The sequence below is a fragment of the Meles meles genome, chromosome 21, assembly GCF_922984935.1.
Source record: "Meles meles chromosome 21, mMelMel3.1 paternal haplotype, whole genome shotgun sequence".
Lineage (NCBI taxonomy): Eukaryota > Metazoa > Chordata > Mammalia > Carnivora > Mustelidae > Meles > Meles meles.
The window spans coordinates 4,172,499-4,192,283 of NC_060086.1; the positions used below are offsets into that span (position 1 = coordinate 4,172,499).

At 46.7% G+C, this 19,785-nt stretch overlaps 1 protein-coding gene across 5 annotated transcripts in view; it reads right to left on the minus strand.

Annotated features, from left to right (window-relative positions):
* AUTS2 (activator of transcription and developmental regulator AUTS2) overlaps nt 1-19,785 on the minus strand; it is a 1,107,048-nt gene that overhangs the window by 876,802 nt on the left and 210,461 nt on the right. The window lies entirely within an intron of this gene.

Below are 19,785 nucleotides of genomic sequence, written 5' to 3' on the forward strand. Positions count from 1 at the left end.
AGCACAACTTAATAACACTGTCAAATGTAGCTCTCAATGTTTATAAAAATACTTAAAACAATTCTCTCATAAATGAGAGATGATAATATTCTATACTTCACATAAACTGATAAGCTGTCAAAGCTAATAGAGAACACGAAGTTACGTGTGTAAAACTCGGAAAGAAACATGTGTGTCGTACCCAGAACACCATCCAAAAAAAATCTGTACAAAGTGGGGACTCCTCAGTGGCTCAGTTGGTTGAGCAACTGATTCCTGATCTCAGCTGCAGTCCCTTGGTGGAGCCTTGCATGGGGCTCCTCGCTCAAAGGGGGTCTTCTGAGACAATCTCTCTTCCTTGTGCTCTGCTCCTCCCCCCACTCACAGGCACTCCCTCTAATAAGTAAATCCTTTAAAATCTATACAAAGAGATATACCCAAAAATACTATTAAAAAAATAAAACTGGAATTCCGAAAACTGGTCAAGTAACTATGGTAAGTGAAGAAAAAGAAAACAGAGAAACAAAAACCAGAGGCAACAAACAGAAAATAAAACAAAACAGGCAGGCCCAATGTACCAATAATTATGTTTAAAAGCAAATCAGCTAGGGGCGCCTGGGTGGCTCAGTCATTAAGCCTCTGCCTTGGGCTCGGGTCATGATCCCAGGGTCCTGGTGTGGAGCCCCACATCAGGCTCCCCGCTGAGCGGGAAGTCTGGTTCTCCCTCTGCCCCTCCCCCTGCTTGTGTTCCCTCTCTCACTGTGTCTCTCTGCTAATTAAATAAATAAAAATCTTTTAGAAAAAAGTAAATCATCTAAAAAAAATAAAGAAAATAAAAAGGAAATCATCCAAATATACCTATCAAAAGACTGGTAGAAAGTATTTTAAAAAATAAATCACCCAATTAACCCTATGGTATCCCTAATAATTCACTCTGACTATAGTGATGAAGACAGGCAGAAAATAAAACCATGGAAAAGATATGCCATGAGGAAAGTAACTAGAAGAAAGCAAGAGTACCTAAATTATTATCAAATAAAGTAAATTTTAGAACACAGAAAACAGGAAGAGGGACACTACATGATATATAGATCAATCCACCAAGAATGAATCCTAGGTGTGTATGTGCCAAACAGTAGTTAAAATGTGAAACAAAACTGACAGAAATTGAAACAAGAAAAAGACAAATACACAATGATCGTTGGAGACTAAAAACACGCCTTTCTCAACATTTGATAGAGCAACTGGAAAGAAAATCCCCAAGGAAGTAAAAGAATTCAACAACACCATCAACCAGCAGCACGATCCAACTGACATTTATAGAAGACTTCACATGACGAAGCAGAATACACATTTTTTTTTTTTTATGACCACTGGAAAAAATATTAGGAGAGACCATATCCTGGGCTTCAATACAAAAAATTCATTTTTATAATCAAAAGAGCTGAATCAGCTGAGTGTGTTTTCTGACTGCACGCAAGTGAAACAGATGTAAATAACAGAAAGATCACCAAAAAAATCTCAAAAAGTTGGAAACTAAAGAACACACTTGGAAATAACCCATAGGTCAAAGAACAAGGTTCAAATAAAATTAAACAGTGTACTAAACCGAAAGAAAATACAACATCGAATTTATGGAAGCTGAAGAGGTGCTCAGAGAATAATTTGTAACAATAAATGCCTACATTAGGAAAGAAGGAAAGCATATGCTTCCCATTTCATTTTATGAAGTTGTAGCTTTATCCCGATACCCAATGCAGACAAAGACAGACCCGAAAAAAGAAAAGACCACTATCCTTCACGAATATAGACACAGAAGTCCTTAATAAAATACTGGCACATACACTTTACCAATATGTAGAAAGAACTATATATCCTGAAAGTAGGGTTTACTCCCGGGAGGCAAGGCTGGTTCAATATTCAAAAATCAATCAATGTAACCCATCATAGGAACAGGCTCCAACAAACAAAAAAGAATGACATTAACATACCAACTGATGCAAAAAAGCATTGACAAACTTCAACACACAGGGAGGAAACGAAGAGAGAACCATTTCCGCAGCTCCACAGAGAGCATCCAGGGAAGGGATGATGATGAACTGACTGTCTCGTACCCGGGGGCGGCGCGCATGACGGTACCATCACTCCGGAGAAGCTGGGTGATTTCTTTTAAGTAAACCTACGCCCACCATATAACCCAGCAATGCAATTCTGGGCCTGTGTCACAGAGAAATGAAACGTATGCCCACACAAAAATCTGTAAATAACTGCTCTTAGCAGCTTCATGTGTAACAGCCCCGACCTGGAAAACATGCAAATGCCCCTCCTAAGTGAATGATGCCTCAAACTGTGGTACATCCACGTCGCGAAACACTGCCGAGCAACAGAAAAGTAACTGTGGTCAGTACAAGCAGCAGCGTCGATGTCGGTCATTCTGCTGAGTACGAAGAAAGGGAATCTCAAAAGATCACATATTGCATGATTCCATTTACGTAACATTTGTGAAATAACAAAATTAGAGATGGAAGGCAGATCTGTAGTTCCCAGGGGATACGGAGGGAGAAGGCAGTGGGTGGGTGTTACTAGTGTTAAAGGGGTTTGACTAGGGAGAGTTGTGGGATGACGGACTCGTTCTGGATCTCGGCTGACGGGACGATTACACAATTCTATACACGCACAGAAGGACACACAACTACACACACCCAGTATACTGGGTGAAGGGTACCCAGGATCTCTCTGTATCTTTGCAACTTCCTGCGAATCTGTAATGATTCCAAAATTTTTAAATAACAAAAAATAATGAAACAGATTCGAGCGGCGTTCACAACTTGTCACGGGTCACAAAACAAGTACCTACGGTCCTCGAATCCCGGTTACCTAGGTCCCATGTTTTTATATGACGGCACAATCACTGATTCTGGCGCCGTCCCTCTCACAGTTACTTGATAAATAAAGCCAATGGTGTTGAAAAGAGGAGAAAAAGGTCCACTTCGAATGTAAACATAAAAGTCAAATAAAATAGGCTAACTCAATTTTGCAGACAATTGAACGTCAGTCATGCTGGATATATGGTTTATCTAATGCTCCTTCCCTAGACGGTCTTAAGATGAAAGGAGGGAGGTGGGGGAAATGGGACTTGTATTTCACAGAATCCTTTGAAGTGGAAGAAAAATGTAATCCCATAAATATTGCTTTGGAGATGCACACGGAGTAGCGACCGATAATGACAGGCCGGACCTGGGGGCACTGTAATTCACATGGCTCCGGTTACAGGTGTTTCCCCGGGGTACCTGGAACTGTTTCGGCACGTGAGAGGGCACGGGCATCAGGCAAGCCTCTGCACACCCACTCCTTGCCCTTGTTTAGTCACAAGCCCTTAAAAGAGAACAAACATTTAATTCCCTTGTAAAACAGATGAATGCTTTATAATTTACTAGCAGCTGCCGGCAGCAACGCACTCTGCTCCCATATTCCTATTAAGCAAGCTGTGGCTGATTTATTAAAAGCTCAGATACATCAAAACAAATGACTGAGACATCATTATAGTACTATTTACAACCCCTTAATGGGGTTACGGGTAGGGGCAATGCAGTACAGACTCCAACCGGCTTCCCGTCTGTTAGAAGGAGCTGTTTCCCTGGCATGGGAGCTGCCATTCTCAGGTAAACAGACCCAGCCACGGACGGTGAGCACGGGGGCTGGAGCCCATTCCTGCGAGGGAGCTTGTGGCGTACAGCAGACCATGGGATCCATGACAACACTCTGACGATCGCTAAAGGCGTACAGGACAAGGTATACATGACTACCCTTGTTACCCTGTGCCTCAGTTTCTCTCTATGTAGACTCACAAGGTTCCTTCTCCCTTCCCCACATATACTCCCCAAAATAAATCCAAGGGGGAGGAAGGTCTTTGGAGGAAACTGAGGGGAGGACCTGAGAAGGATCACACGGTGCCTGGGCAGGAACAGGGCAGAGCAGGGCTGTGTCAGACGCCAGAGACGAGGTGCTGAGTCAGGCCGTGGCAAGCTCGGAGCCCTCCCGCGTCCGGTTCTCTGTCCTCATCCTTCCTTTGTGGCTCCCTCCTTGCACTCACACCGGAGTGTCTTTTGCTCGGCTTTCTACCCTTGCCCTTCGCAAAGGATGACCTGAGCAAAGGCTGGATTCTAGTCTTTCATTCTTCAGTATCAAAGCGAGTTCACAGGTCCCCATTCCTGGGGGCACCAGCCGTTTGAACCACACACCAATCCGAGGGAAGGGAAAAGTAGGGCACTGACCCGGGCAGAAGGAGGAAGGTCACGTGCACCCCCAGAGACGCAGTGGCGCCGAGGCTCAAAGATGAGTCCTGCTGTAGAGGCTCCAGAGAGGAAGGGCGGACGCTGCTCTCTGAGCTCACCGTATTACCAGCCCAGCGCGGCTTCGCCGGGACCCACAGAGAACGAGGGCACCTGCTCTCCCCACGCAGCTTCATGGGCTCCTCAAAGGCAGGGCACAGGTCCTGCTCCTCTCTGGACCCCCCAACACTCGGTGTGCCACCTCGGGGACTCAGTCGGTCATGAATTAAAGAGTGAATGGAGAAATAAAGCCTAGTGCCAAGGGTCTACTGCTCTGTAACTCTACCAACTCTACACAGCACATTCGAGGAAGCCCATCTGAATGGCAAGACACATAGTAATATCTCAAAGCGACGACATGAGTAATGGACGGGAGGGGGGAGATGGGGAGCAGAAAGAGAAACCCAAATCTGCCCCAAGTCCCACCACAACAGTAAGGGCTTGAGCTCTCTGGCCCAACAGCCCGCATTTGGGTCTTGCCTCGACCACTCGCTAAGCACACGGTGTGGCTCAAACGCTCAGCCCCACTCCAGACTGTTTCTGCACCTGCACAAAAGGAACGAATAAAGCCCAGGTCACAGGGCTGCTGTGGAGAGCAAACGAAACAGCACTAGTCAGGTGCCTGCCACGGGACCTGGCTTTTCTCACTGGCACACGGTGAGAGCTCAGGTCTCAACATTTATTATCAATATCACGGATTCTGGGCCCCCTGCCAGGTACAAAACCAAGGAAGAAAATAACAAGAGAATCCAGCGCCCCAAGTCTCTGCAATGTCACCTTCCCAATACTGTTCTCAGACACTTCGGCGGACCGCAAAGCCAGTACGGGCCGCAGAGTAACGAGCGTGCCAGAAGGGCTGGTGAGAGTGTGGCTTGCACTGAGAGAGTTGCGTGGTCTAGAATCATCACAGTGATCAACCACTCTGCTCTCTGCACTCTCGGGCCTCGCCTGACGGACGAGGCAAGCTCTCTGAGTAACCGTACGCCTAGAAGCAAACCATATGCAGAACGTTCTTGACAAAAGCCACTGACAAAAAAATTAATCCCAAACAGACTTGAAAGAGATCATAAAACATGTGAGTGAGAAGAGAGGGACATGGCCATTGGGTCTAAACCCTCAAGAGGCCAGAGGGACGCAGAAGAGGGAAGCTCCTCCCATGGGACTCCCTGAACAGGGATTGTAGGTCACGTATCCTTATCTCAAGTGCCAGCCCAGAACCAAACTGTCCACAGACAGCATCAGAATAGAACCACAAGACGGCCTCATGAGCCCCAGCAGCTGCAGCCAATACATCGGCAGCTGCCTCTGACCGGATGGCTGGAAAACAGAGAAAATCCACAAGAAAAATCTGGGAGCACTGGATGGTCTCAGCTCCCGTCCAGTTCTGTCCAGGGCCAGCACTGGTCCGTCCACTGTGGTGCTGGGTCACCAGCGTAACTTTAGAGAACTGGACCCTTCTTTCTTTTGCAAACACTCCTCCCTGCTGTGATTTCTCTAGGAGAAGGCATAAATGATCAATTTTCCTCTTTAAGAATGCTTCTGATTCATGCCACTGTGGCCGCTCACCAAATAAGCAAGCACTAAACCCCCGGGGAAACCAGGCTCGTGTACAATTTCACCTGACACTCAAAGCTCACACAAGAGCACCAGTGCAGCGGGCATCACCCACTCCCCCTTCTTTGCTAGGGACACAGCCCTGAGTTTAGGACAGAGGCAGTGGGCCCACCCTCCAGAGAGCAAGCCCGAGTGCTCTAAGCCAATCACCGTCATGTTGATATTCCCTTCACCAGCGGGGGAGGGGGGCTGGTAATGGGACTCAAGTCCGCTCAGTATGATATAAGGGCAGACCTCTGGGCAGGCTTTTGGGGAAATCTATCCCCTAATTACATGGACCAAGGAGGAACATGTACCAAGAAGACTGTTGAGCTACCGCATCCTTCTGTCTTGTTCTGGATGATGTAAAGACGTTATTCTTGAAGCTACGGCAGTGCTCATAACCGTGAGGTCACAAGCCGAAGGGTGCACTCTGGAGCACTGTGCACGGCAAAGAGAAATGAGAAGATGAACAGAGCCTGAATCTTCAAGTCCCTCTGAATCAATTCTTGGACCTCCTGCTCCTGACTCCTGGTCAAGAAACTTTGTTAGTGAGGTTCTCATTACTTACAACTGAAAGCATCCTGTTTAAGCTCATTTCCACAGTCCTATTACGTCCATTTCATGGGATGGGCAAAATGAGTTTCCAGAGGCTTCAGTAACTTTGTAGGACTGGGTGAGGCCACGTGCACAGGCCGTGATGTTACGTAATACGGAACACAATTCAGGGTTGAACGGAAAAGGGCTGGGAGAAGTGACTCCCAAATTCCAGGGCTAAGATCTACCCACAAGACGAAAGCAATTCAAACACCCCAGCATGCTCTAACAGACCACAGATCTGGAGGGCTGAAGTCCCAGGGGTACAGCTTGTGTTCTTGAAAAACCCTGAGTGTTTCACTTAGTCAAATATTATGCTTTTGCTTTTTAAATATTTCCATTTAAATGTAGATTTTGACCTTCTCTCCAATGAAATATTAATATGAGTATAAAATATAGATTACTCATCATCTGAGAGAGGGTCTCCTCCCGGTGTCTGTCATGTCTCCTCTCTGCTGTCTTGGGATGACTTCTGAAGACCATGACAGTTTTATCTGCATAACCCATCTCTGCCAAATACCTCCCTGGATGACTGAAAGCCGTAAGACCACATCCTTCTTAGACACATTTTGGGCTTGTTTGTGTGTGTCTGTCTAAATCCTTTCATTCGGTTATCAGTAAGGCTGGTTTCCTTAGAGCAATAGTCATTTAAGGGCTGGGTGGGCAAAATGAAAACTGTCTCCAGCAATACAATGACACGGGAAAGGCTAATTTAATCTGAAACTCCTCCTTTCCTCAAGAAGTGACCTATGTTAAGAATAACTGGGATTTCTATTTCCTTCTAAAAACTGCAGCCCATGAAGTAGAGGGGAGGCTTTTTTTTCTGGAGGGAAAAAAAAAATCACAAATTGTTCTACTCGTTTAGCTTTATCCTCCTCGTTATTCAATCAGCCGGATGATGTCTAGCAGAACAAGCCGAGCAAAAGGGATTGGCCAATATTTGAATTTTTTCCTATTTATTTATCTCTTCGTGTTTAAGAACTAGTCGCTCTAATAGGAAACAAAGACACTACTTAATGAACCATTTCCAGAGCAAAACTGTCTCTAGCACCGACTGCTGACCTAAGGAGAACCGCACTCAAGAGTTGAAAATCCCGGGGGGCTGGGGGTCGGAGGGTCTTCTTGGTGGTGGACCTTCATGCAAATGATGGCAAATCTCTGAATCTCGCCCTCTCCTCTCTAAAACGGACACCCACGCTCACTGCGCGGCTCTGCTGCAAAGACGGGGCCTCACAGGATCCCTCCACTGAGAAGTGAAACGTCTTGGAGACGAGGCTCTGAGGGGACCCGCGGTATCAGCATCCCCGGCCCCTCTGCAACCAGGTCAGCCGGCAAACAGCGCCGGCTGCTTCCTTCCTGTACTCACCTGCCCGACACCCGCTTCCCGGACAGTCCTCACTGCACACCTACTCAGCGGCCCATCGAGTAGTTATGTTGAACAGTGCAGACATGTGTCCTGCCCTCGTGCGATTTTTTTTTTTGCCAGAAGATTCCCTTCAGTTTGACCTCTTGTGTACACCTGTTGTTAAGAACTCTGCCCTATGCCATCCCTCCCCAAATTCTCACGACTCACCACGACAGCGATGCCCCCTTTGGCCTCATGACTTGGATCTTCCTCTTTTACATGGGTCCCCCTTGAACACTTTCATCTAACGCCCTTTCATTCTTTTTTTTTTTTTTTTTGTAAAGATTGTATATGTTTGAGAGAACGCGAGGCGTGGGGAGAGGGGCAGGGGGAGAAGGACAGAGAATCTCAAGCAGGCTTCACGCCCAGTGCGGAGCCCTACTCGGGTTTCAATCTCCTGACCCTCAGAGATCACAACCTGAGCCGAAAACGAGAGTCGACCCTCAGCCGACCGAGCCAACAGGCAGCGCACACCCCTTCATGCACTGACCCACAGGATATTCACTGAGCACCGCTTACAGGTCCCTTGGAAGACGTGAAGCGTGAAACTGTCATTCAGAAAGACTATTCCAGGCCTGTACCCGGCCACCGAATCACAAGTTCGTTTGTGCACAGACGGCTCAGAGTCACCTATCGCTGAATTTCAGGGTGCAAAATGCAGCCCTGTGCCCAGACTCTGCCTCGACATCATCCCAGTCTCCACCTGGTACAGCTTCCAGTATCGTCCTACACACACAGCAAAACATTTATGCCTCCACCGCACCGCAGGGTCCAGCCCCGAGTCAGCCCTGGCCACACTGCCCAGCTGCCAGTGAGGTTCTGCCCTCTCTGAGATCCGAAGCTGGGACAGGCAGCCAATGGGAGGCCTGCCATTGGGGATTTGCTGGTATTTGTCAACTTCTGGCGATACTACCACTGCAGTTTTAACGCAAAACATCTGAATCCAGGCCACAGAACTATAAAAAACACTGACCCCCGGGGCACTGACTAAAGATACAGTCCCAGAGAAAAATGCATCCAACACACCCAGACAGGTGAAAGAGGGGAGAAGCTCACCGGTAGCGACTATTGTTAAGATTTGGAAAGTCCGAACAAGCTGAACTATTTTTTTAAATTCTTCCCTGGAAATTTCCAAGAGCAGCATGGGCCACAAAGAGGAGCAAAAACATCCTACCACTTCCTGGCTACACACCTCTGTGATCAAAAATGAATAATCCATTCCGATCACTCACCCTGTAAGATCAGAATAAGCTACAGAAAACTTTGGATGTTTCTAAAAATGAACTCGTTTCAACACTCTGAAGGAATCTTAGAAATCTTTTAAACATGCATATGTAGCGCTCTAAGATGGTCCTTTGTGAAGACAGTCGTCGGGCTACATGTGGGTTACAAAAGCAAACCCTCAGGCCATCATTTCATCCCCTTCTTTCTAAGTCTTTCCCTTAAATCCACCGAATTCTTCTCCAAATCAAAGCATAATACGGAGACACCAAGAGACTTCTGGATAAGGAATCCTAAATACCACCGAAGTTTCTAGATAAGAAACTCTAGTTGAGGCATTCTCAAACAAGAATGCACAGACGAACTCCACGGCTCAAAAATGTGAAATTTTCTGGGAATCCGTACCTTTCATGAGTCAAATTATCATCAAACATGACCGACCGTTCTCTATGCTGAATCAGTAACACTAAACTGAGATACTGACTCTTAAACTCAAAATTATCACAAATACTAGTATTTATTCAGCATTTAACCTGCATAAGGCACTTCCATGCTGTGCACTATACTGATATGTTTTATATGCTAAATATTAACCTCAACAACACTTTGTGGTGTTGTTATTATACCCGACTTATGGACATGGACCCTGAGAAACCGACGTAAGGCTGTGCCTTGACACAATCAGTCTCTGAATCCAGTCCACCCTTTTTTGTGGCATGAACCAAATACTCATACCCCTACTATTTAGATTCAAGCTTTTTCAACATTCGGCCAAATTCACACAGGCTGCATACATTTATTTCTCACGGAACCGTGTGAAAGTGATTTGCAGGTATCTTGGACGATTTCATGCTGAAAACTTACTAAGCATCTCCTAAGAAGAAAGGCATTCTTCTAACACAATACAAATACCATTTTCACACCTGAGACAGTAACAACAAGCTCCGACTGTACTCTGATATCCAGCCCACCTTAAATTTCCCACAACTGCCCTCAACCATCGTTTATAGCAGCTATTACTTAAGCCAAATTCACTCAAGATGTATGCACCGCATTTGGCTGTTTCATCAGTGACCCATAATCCACAATAATGCCCACCAGAAAGTTCTTTTCAGGACAATGACTTTTTGAAGAGATCAGACGGACCAATTATCTTGAGAATGTCCCATATATTTAATTTTTTTTAATTTTATTTTTTTTAAGATTTTATTTTTTTACTTGACAGGGAGAGAGAGCACAAACAGGGGAGCCGCAGCCAGAGGGAGGAGAAGCAGGCTCCCTGCTTTGTAGAGATGAGCCGTATGGGGCTCCATCCCAGGACCCCGGGATCATGACCCAACCCGAAGGCAGACACTCAACCGACAGAGACACCCAGGCGCCCTGAGAATGTCCGGCATTTGGGATTTATCTGACTGTTTCCACCTAATGTGGATTAATCTGCCTATCTGTCATGTTTCCTATAGACCTGATCAGATTCAGGTTCCACATTTTTGGCAAAACTACTCCTTGGAGATGCTGCGCGCTTCATGCCATCAAGAGGCGCGTGCTGTGAGGCTGTCCTACCCCTCGGGATGCTGAGTTTGATGACTCAGCTAAGGGGGGGACACCCCCGTTAAGACACACTCTCCCCTTCGCAAGTGATGTGTGGAGTATCCTCTGATGCGAGATCCCTGGGCTCCTCACATCCTTTGACCCACTGGTTCCGCCATCCGCTAATGACCCTTGACCGAATCCAGTATTTCACGGGAGGCTGCGAACTCTGATTTTCTGTGCTTCCTTCTGCATTTTACTTACTAGCGTTCTTTTATAAACTAGCACTTCCCTTCTCAATCATAGAAGATCTACAGTTTCTCATTAAGGGGCAGGGTGAACAGTTAATTCCTTTCCCTTCATTCACAATTTTTAGAGCAAGGAGTTGGCGTAATAATCGTTCCCAAGAGTGCAAAGAGATTCTCTCCCTCTCTCCTGCCTCCCTTCCCCTTTTCTATCTCTCCTCACTAGACTCATGGATTTTTATGCATTCAATCCTTTACATTCAATTACCAGCATTCTTTTAATGCCAAATTGTCTGAACTCTGACCCACAGAAGACCCTTCAAGCTGTGTTCTTAACCACCGCACTCGTCACACCACGGAGAGCGCAGAACTACACCGATTTACTTAGTCTCCGCCTCCTGCGGGCTTCACGATGCTCTTCCTAGTGGAACACTGGAGAAGCACAAGTTTCCACGAGGCTCCTCCTCTGCAGATAGCAGACGTCTCACGTTAGCACTAAACACAAGGAGCGGCTATTAATAAACTCAAGGCTTGACAAGAATCTTAATTTTGTTTCAGTGCCTGATCCGAACAAAAGCAACAGACTCTAATAACACAAGTAACTGAACTCCGGGAAAAGCCTTTGGAACGCAAGGAGATCCCTTTAGCTTTCCTCAACAGCCCTCCTTCGAAACAAGCACATAACCAAAGCGTGTCATGGGTTTGACTAAAAACAAGCACCATCAGGGACGTCCGAGTTAGGAGAAGAAAAGCGTTAGCAGACTAGGGTTTTTAGAAAACGCACATTCTACCGGACACAGGAGGGATGAAACGTGAAAATGTGAATTTCCGGCAAGTTCCTGTTCAAGGTGCTGAAGCTTCCGGAACACACTCTAGGGGCACACTCAGAACCACTGGCCCAGACAGATTCCCACTCTTCTCCTGTCTTCATCGTCCCTGACACCTCACTAGGCTCGTGGACTTCATACACTTCACTCTCCCGCTGCATTACCTTCCCCTCAAAAACAAGTCCAGGGGCGCCTGCGTGGCTCAGCTGGTAAATGTCTGCCTTCGGCTCAGGTCGTAGTCCTGGGATCGAGCCCCATATTGGGCTCCCTGCTCAGTGGCAGGAAGCCTGCTTCTCCCCCTCCCACTCCCCTGGTTTGTATTCCCTCTCTCCCTCACGCTCTCTCTCTCTGTCAAATAAGTAAATCTTAAAAAAACAAAAACAAAAAAACACAAGTACAGTTGGTTACGGGACCACTAGTGAGCCGGTAAGGAACAGACCTCAGAGAACGGGAAGTGACGCTTAGGGGGTGGGGCCCATGTTCCCTGAACATGCTCACCTCCCCCACAACTATGTTTACAAGGCAAGAAAATGCTCAGGCTGGGGGAGGAAGGTCTAAAGATTAAATCTTGAGTTTTTCGTAACAGTCAAAAGGAATACGGACTTCAGACCGATTCTGCTCTGCTATGTTGCGTTTGGCCAAACTGAAATCCCAACGAAGCCAGCTCTATTCCGTTACGTGGAGATAGACGACAAAAAATAAGGTCCTGGTATAGAAGAGGTTTGGGGGTCAAGTCAGTGTCAACCTGTTGGACCTCCAATCTACACCTGCCGTCTGGAACCCTAAAAAGTGATTCAAAAAGATTCAACCAACATTTACTGAACCTCTGCTGAACAGTGCTCCACAGGGCAGAGGAGGAGATAGGAGTGGTACTTACAACAAAAGTACTGTTCAGAATGATGACCCGGGCACCATCCAATGTCCAAGCAGAGAGACAGGCAGCACAAGTCAGCGCCTGACTGCCCAGCAACTATGCAGATCACAATGGCGACTGTAGCCCGAAGATTTTCAGCAGGCAAGGGGGCTGATGCCCTCTTTAGACTCTCAGGAAGGCCTTTCCCCAGTACACACCTGATTCTGCTTACCCTCGCTGACCCTGCAAACCTACAACAATAGCTACAAAGGCATCGCAGTCTGCTTCAAGTGGGAACAGAAGCAGAGAGAATGGGACAGATGCGACCAGAGGTTTCTGCTTCCTGCTAGGATTTTAACTGTGGCCAAAAAGACATCCCTATGAAGTTCGCCTCCGTAACTAAAGACAGAGCTTTAAAATTATGCCCCACGTGTCTTTCTCAGAAGCCGCCGGAAGGGCTGGATTAATGGTCAATGCCCATCTTACCCCACTTCCATCATAGCAACTGGGTTTTGATGACTGAACCGGTTACGCCATCCAGTAATGTCCATTTACGGAAGGGTCCCACAGCTAAAACAATTTTACGTACCACCGCCCTGTACTCAGCCCTTAAAAGAAGGGGATTCCAATCTTCGATCATTCTGCCCAGCTCTGTGACTCGGGGCACACCACTTACAAGCTGCTGGGTAGTGACCAAGGTCGGCGACCCTGACAGAGCCAGAGAGCCTGGGAGCAAATTCCAGTTCTACCGCGTGCCAGCCATGTGACCTGGGCTAACGACTGAACGGCTCTTTGCCTCGGTTTCCTCATCTGTAAAAGGGAGATGGTAATACGGCTTGTCTCACAAAGTCCCTGCAAGGATCACACTAGGTACACACGAAGCACCCTGGGAAGCGACCGGCTTCAAACGTGCTCCCGTTCTGGCTGCCGGCCAGCCGTCCTCATCCTTGCAGCCCTGTTTCTTGATCTGTGAAAGAAGTAAATGATCTCTAGGAATCCCTCCAAATTCAGAGTTCCAAGTTCCTAAACTTCAGGTAAATTCCAAACACCCAGTCTTGTCAAACATACAAAACACAGCAGTTGGCATCAGAATATAGGGGCACAGACATATATCCCCCGTCCAGCTGTCAAATACTACCTCCCATTTCAATACTTACCCATGTCCAGAAGCTTTATCCAACAAGGTAAGAGAGTGAAGCTCAGCAGAAAATCTCCTCCGGGGCCCTAGCTGCGGGCAGAGACCATCCGGGCCCCCGTTCCATAAAGACCCTCAGCATAAATAGCACGAGAGAAGCTACACATCCCAGGGAGGCTGGTTTGCAAGTTTCTGTTTTGTGCCAGATTTAACCAGTCAAAGTTAAATGGAAAACATGTGTAGTGTTAATAAAAGGCTCAGTGTCGCTTTATTTCTTAAGTTAGAGCACAATCGATGATGCCAGAGAGGGCTAAGAGCTTTTAAAATGCACGGTGTGGCCCCCGAGCGAACGCGATGCCTCCTGATGAACGCTTCTCTGCTGGTGTCCCCAGCACATCAGCCCGAAAACACAGCAAACTGCTGCGGGCGGGTGGCAGCAAGCCCTGCTCCCCTCTCTGACACAAATGGCTCGCAGTGACTCATGGCAGGACCAGGAGGCAGGGAGAGGAGGGGCAGGCAATTGCAGGCTCCTCTCAGTGGGGCACTTAGGGGGATAATGGAGCAGGAAGCAGCTGGAATCAGCTTGGGCCTCCAGAGCAGCATAAAGAGAACAAGAGGAAACCAGGAGAGAGACCTCTAGATTCAAAGCCTGGCGCTACAACTTCTAGGGGATAACCTTGGGCAAATTGACCTCTGCGAGGTTCTGCAAAAGAGAGGACAGCGGTACTCTCTTCAAAGCGCTGGTGTAAAGACCAAAGGGCCGGTGGCCTGGATGCAGCTATCACTGCGGGCGGCTTCTCGATTTCCAGGACCACCACGCTACGTGCAGCAGTCACCTGGAACCCTCATGCCAGCTCTGGAGACCTGGGTGATTACTATCCCCATCTCCAGATGGACAAACTGAGCCCTGTAGTCCTCTTAGCCATCATCTCAAGCCAGATGCTGACCGGGCACCGTGTCTGTTGCATGAAGCCTTTCTGAACAGCACCAGGCGCAGTCAAGGTCTCTTCCAGCCAAGGCTCCCAGGACCCCCTATTAGAGCAGTTACCACACTCACAAGAGCAAGGACAGCTAACATTTTCTACATACCAGTCACTGGTTTTCTCACCCACTACAGTGAGCTCCAAGTAAGTGTGGGTCGTACTAGAATTGTGACCCATCTCCACTGACAGGAACGCCACCATGCCCCACATCTCTTTTCAGCAACGAAGTGAATGCTAATGTCATGGTTAGTGCTATAATTTGTAAATTTTTTCTGCAATTCCAAGTCTTTTCCTTTCTTAAGGATTATTTATTTATTTATTTGACAGAGAAACCACAAGTAGGCAGAGAGGCAGGCAGAGAGGGTAGGAGAAGGAGGCCCCCCACCGAGCAGGGAGCCCAAAGTGGGGCTCCATCCCAGGACCCTGAGATCATGACCTGAGCTGAAGGCAGAGGCTTAACCCGCTGAGCCCCCCAGGCGCCCGTCCAGGATTCGAAGTGTCTGGACTGTTGGACGTAGAGTTGCTGTGGACCAAAAGCGAATGCAGGTTTCCTGAGTACCTGTGGCAAGGTTCTTCATTACGCGGCTCCTAAGGAGCTTAGTCTGGTCATTTACTCCGCAGTAGGTATAAATTGCAATGATTTAACCATACAAGAATGCACCTTATCCAAACAGATTAAATTGTGGGCTTTCAAATGGGGAAGCAAAACAGGGCGGAGGGCGGGAATCACCAGGGATTTGCCACAGATTACCTTTACAATCTAAGTCCCTAAATCCATTTAAGTGATTCAATTTACAGAAATTGTTTAGAGTGCGGTAACTTTAGCTACTGCATAAAGATACAAGTATTGCATCTTCTGTTTCTCGCAGAGGTACTTTTTCTGTAAATTCAGCCACACCTTACTGTTTCAGAGATGTGGTCAGCTGTCTCCCCAAGCCCACAAGGCAGAGGCCAGAGACATCACACAGGCACCCACCCATGAAACCGTAACCTGACTCCTGCCATCTCAGCCAGTTTGAGTACAAATCTAGTTACACTACATGCAAGAAAACATGAGTTTTGTCTGAAATCCTCAAGTCCAAGAAGAAGGGCAAAGAGGACAGATATATAAAAATGTATAGTCCTTTGAACCCAAGTCTGTCACTTTGACATTCCTAACACACAGTTATTTAAGGCTTTCTGATGAAGAAACAGCCAAATGGTGGCTGTGCTGAGTCCCTCCATCAGACAGGTCCATCAATCTCGGTCAGCAGGCAGTCCGCTGTAGGACGCTAAGCGGCTGCTGCTCTAATGTGCCAAATCCGTCCACCTTCTAATCACCAGACCCGCACCTGTGCACCCGAACGGGGAAGTGCTTTCACCTCCCGGCCCGACACACAGCATTCAACACGGATAAGCACGGATTAGGACACGCATTTGTCCAACCAATGACTGCCCCAAAAAGCCAGCAACCCAGGCTGAAAAAGCACCCTTCGCCCCAGACCAGTCTTGAGGCTTTCTCAAACTCACCGAAATCTTTCTTTCTCCGGAGCAATCTCTAGAAATCTTGCTCTTGTCACATGCCTAGGTTAACAGGCAATAAAAGGAAAGGCTGCGACAGGTAGGATGGTTTGGGGGTCTCTGGGCACAAATCTTTAACCCTGAACCAAAAGAGCTACCTCCAAAGATGGGACTTCGTTCTGTAACAGTCTCTCCTGGCCAGAAATCCCTCTAAGCCTCCACTAACAGGAAGGGGGAATTCATCTCTGCCTGCACCCACTAACATCCTAGAGTAGTGGGCTAAGAAAAATCAGAAGATCAGAGTTCTGAGATCTATTTACGACACTTGCCAGGAACACAAAAAAAGAACTGTTGGGATTTTATCCTCTTTGTATCAGCATCTCCCATGCCCTCAGCTTCAGACGGGTTAGCCTACCCTGGTAATCATGTCACCATATATGTAAACCAAAGCAAGATGCTGTGTGCCTTCAACTTATACAGCGGTGCATGTCAGTTATTTCTCAGTAAAACTGGAAAAAAGAAATACCATGTTGCTTGTTTGTATTTTTTCTAAATTCAGGAGATTACCTGTATATAAACTCAGTAATGCTTCAAAACTATCCTGTGTGCATACGCAGAAACATACACATGCACGCGTCAGCTCGTTCCCACACACACATAACTTTGTTTCTATTTCTCTGTTTAGAATTTAAGGAATCTTTCTCCTAGAGTTCATGTTTTATCTTTAAGTCAAATTTTTCCTAGTATGTACTGACCTATATTTGCTTTGTTTCCACCAAAGAAGATACTTGCACAAGTGAAGGTACTAGACTGACAAGGTCCTGTCTCTTAAAAACAAATACAAACAAACCGTATTATAGACTTCTTTTAAAACGGATTTATTTTAATTCTCTTTTCCTTGTTCCTAACCACCCTGGATGAGTTCTAAGCCACAGGTGCTCCTTGTGGCTTCCTTGCCAGCCAACTGGTCCTAGAAATTACTGAGATGGAAAATGAACTCCTGGCTCTCCAACAGTGAGAAGTGAGAGAACACGGAGGAGAAGAAAAACAAAAAGGCCAGGAAAAGACGGATGGAGTAGAGAGGAAAACAGAGGAAAGGTATGAATGGAAAAAATAAGGGAGGGCAAAGAAAAAGTGGGAATAGGATATGTAATGAGAACAGGAAAAAAAGAATACAAGAAAAACAAGAGTTAAACTGGCTTTGCTCTATTTGGTTATCATGGCTGCTTGCTTCCAGCCCAAGCTCAGTAGGAAATTTTACGGGATTCTCTGGATATGCACCTTCCTGGCTCCTTTTAGGAGCCCAGCAGCGGCAATGTTCAGTGCGTAGCCTTATCCCAGAGCGTTCTAAAGCAGACCCTGTTTGAAGTCTGCATCGAGGCTGGGCTGAGTCTCGGGCGTTGCACGCTAGCTGCTCCGCGTTAGGCTGGGATTACGCCGTTGGGCGCAGAGGAACAGAGAATCCAACGGGCCATGGCAAGTAGAGTTTATCAGATTAAAGTCATAAAGGAGAAATTCCTCCTGTGTATTATTTCACAGAGCCGGGATCAAGTGATTCAACAATTCTCATTCTGCTGGCAATGAGGGAGGGAGGCTGGATCTTTCCTAAACTTCCCGCCAGCATTAAGCGCTGGCTCAAAGAGCTCTGGAAACATCCCCGACTCTTCCTTTGTTCTGGTGAAGGAGGAGAACTAGTGAACCCCACCTAAAACGGAAGCCCAAACGGGGGTACAGAAAGGTAACTGACTATTCCCCAAACTAAACCACCGCGTTGTAAAACAATTTGAACCCTGAGAGTAAAGGCCTTTCCTGGTATACACGTCAGCGATGGATCTATGGGACCGTCCTAAGTCCCATGAAAGGGAACCATAGTATGACAAGGCCAGCCTGCTTGAAAAGAAGGGTGAAGCAGGTGTCTTACCAGGGCACAGTGACACGGTATCTGTTTAACAAGGAGAAGAGGTCAAAAAGCTGGAAAAGCAAGTACAATGGACTCGCCAGAGCTCTCCTGTTCACCACCCGTGGGCCTAGAGCAACGGTTCTCAACCTGGCTGCCATTTAGCACCCCTGGAGAAACTTTTGAAACTGTGTATGTATTTATTCCCAGAAGTCCTAGTCTATCGGTCTAGGATGGGACCCAAGCATGACTTTTTTTTTTAAACTTCCAGATGATTCTATTAAAGTCTGGATATAATTTTTGGTGCAAGAAATTTTTTCCGTGGAATTACTGTGCAGTATAATACACTTACACGTATTTCCCATATTTGGAACCACCATTCAACTGATGCTTTCTGTCACCTATACTCTTCAGGGGGTGACCAGAGCAAGAAAACACTGTTGCTATTAATAAGGGAGGAAGCAGAAGAAAGGTTTAAAATGCTGGAGGAGTTAAATCCAGTTCCAGATCTCACAACCTCAGCACATGACTTCCTCTGGGGGGAAAAAAAAGGAAGATACAGATTTCAGGTACCGAGAGGCCCTTCTAAGAATTTTAGGGATTACCATGGACGCAAACAATCTTTTGAAAATGTCACACAAAATACTACTGCTGCTTGGGGCTGCTGAACCAACTTAGCAAAGGGATTAAAATCCTGAAAATTCAGTCAGGAACAAACCATCACTTAAATCTATCACCATTTAAATCATGTCAAGGGTCAAAGTCAAGCACCTTTCAATTATGGAGTAAAGTGATGTGAGGATCTTTACTTTCAAACTCTATGCCTCGTGCTCTCAACACTTTCAGAGAGAAGATTTCAGGTACAACGGGAAGCCTCCTAAAATTTGTTTATCATCATCAATATGGACGATTCCATTTTCTCCCTGCCCCTTAAGGCGGGTTCTCTCTAAAGGTGAGCCATGTCTTTGCGCAAGCCTTAGAGTGACACAGAAAGGAACCTAGGTCTTTCCAGACTCTCTGGTTCCCTGGAAAGTCCAGATTATCTCTGCCAGACTCAGTCATGACTAGCAGCTACACGAAGCCAATGGAGAAGCTGTTCCAACTAGTTTATCCTTGTTCTGATTCTGGAATCCTCAGGAGGCCATAACCCTGGGGTTCAGCATCTCATTTCCAGAGACGATGTCCCGAGCCTCTACCCGGGCATAAAACTCACAGAACAAACCTTATTCCCAAACTGTAAATGCACTACTCACGGGGGGAAGAAAAGGAGGGGAAAAAATTCCAAAGAAGCAAACTGCAAAAGAATGAGTAAGACGGATTCCAATCTATTTTTTTTTTCTTTTCTTGGTTAAGGGAATTGAGATGAGAATCAGTATATAAATAAGCTATTTACTCGACCCCAGAATTTCCCTGTTGGATGCTGATGACAGTACTGTGATGTCTAGGAAAGTCTTCCTTTCCTGTCCTCTCACTATTAATACAGGTTTTCTGACTCTCGACCTCTGAGAGGGAGGACCCTTAGTTCAGAGATGGAAAAAGAAGATGAAAATCACCAGCATTCCTCCAATCAATGCTTTTAAGGCAACTTCAAAACCCTCCTCAGGGCCAGCAATGAAAAATGACTTTCCCCTAACTTAGGGCTCTGTTATTTGCCTCACACCCAAAGAAAAATATTCAGGTGCCGGGCCA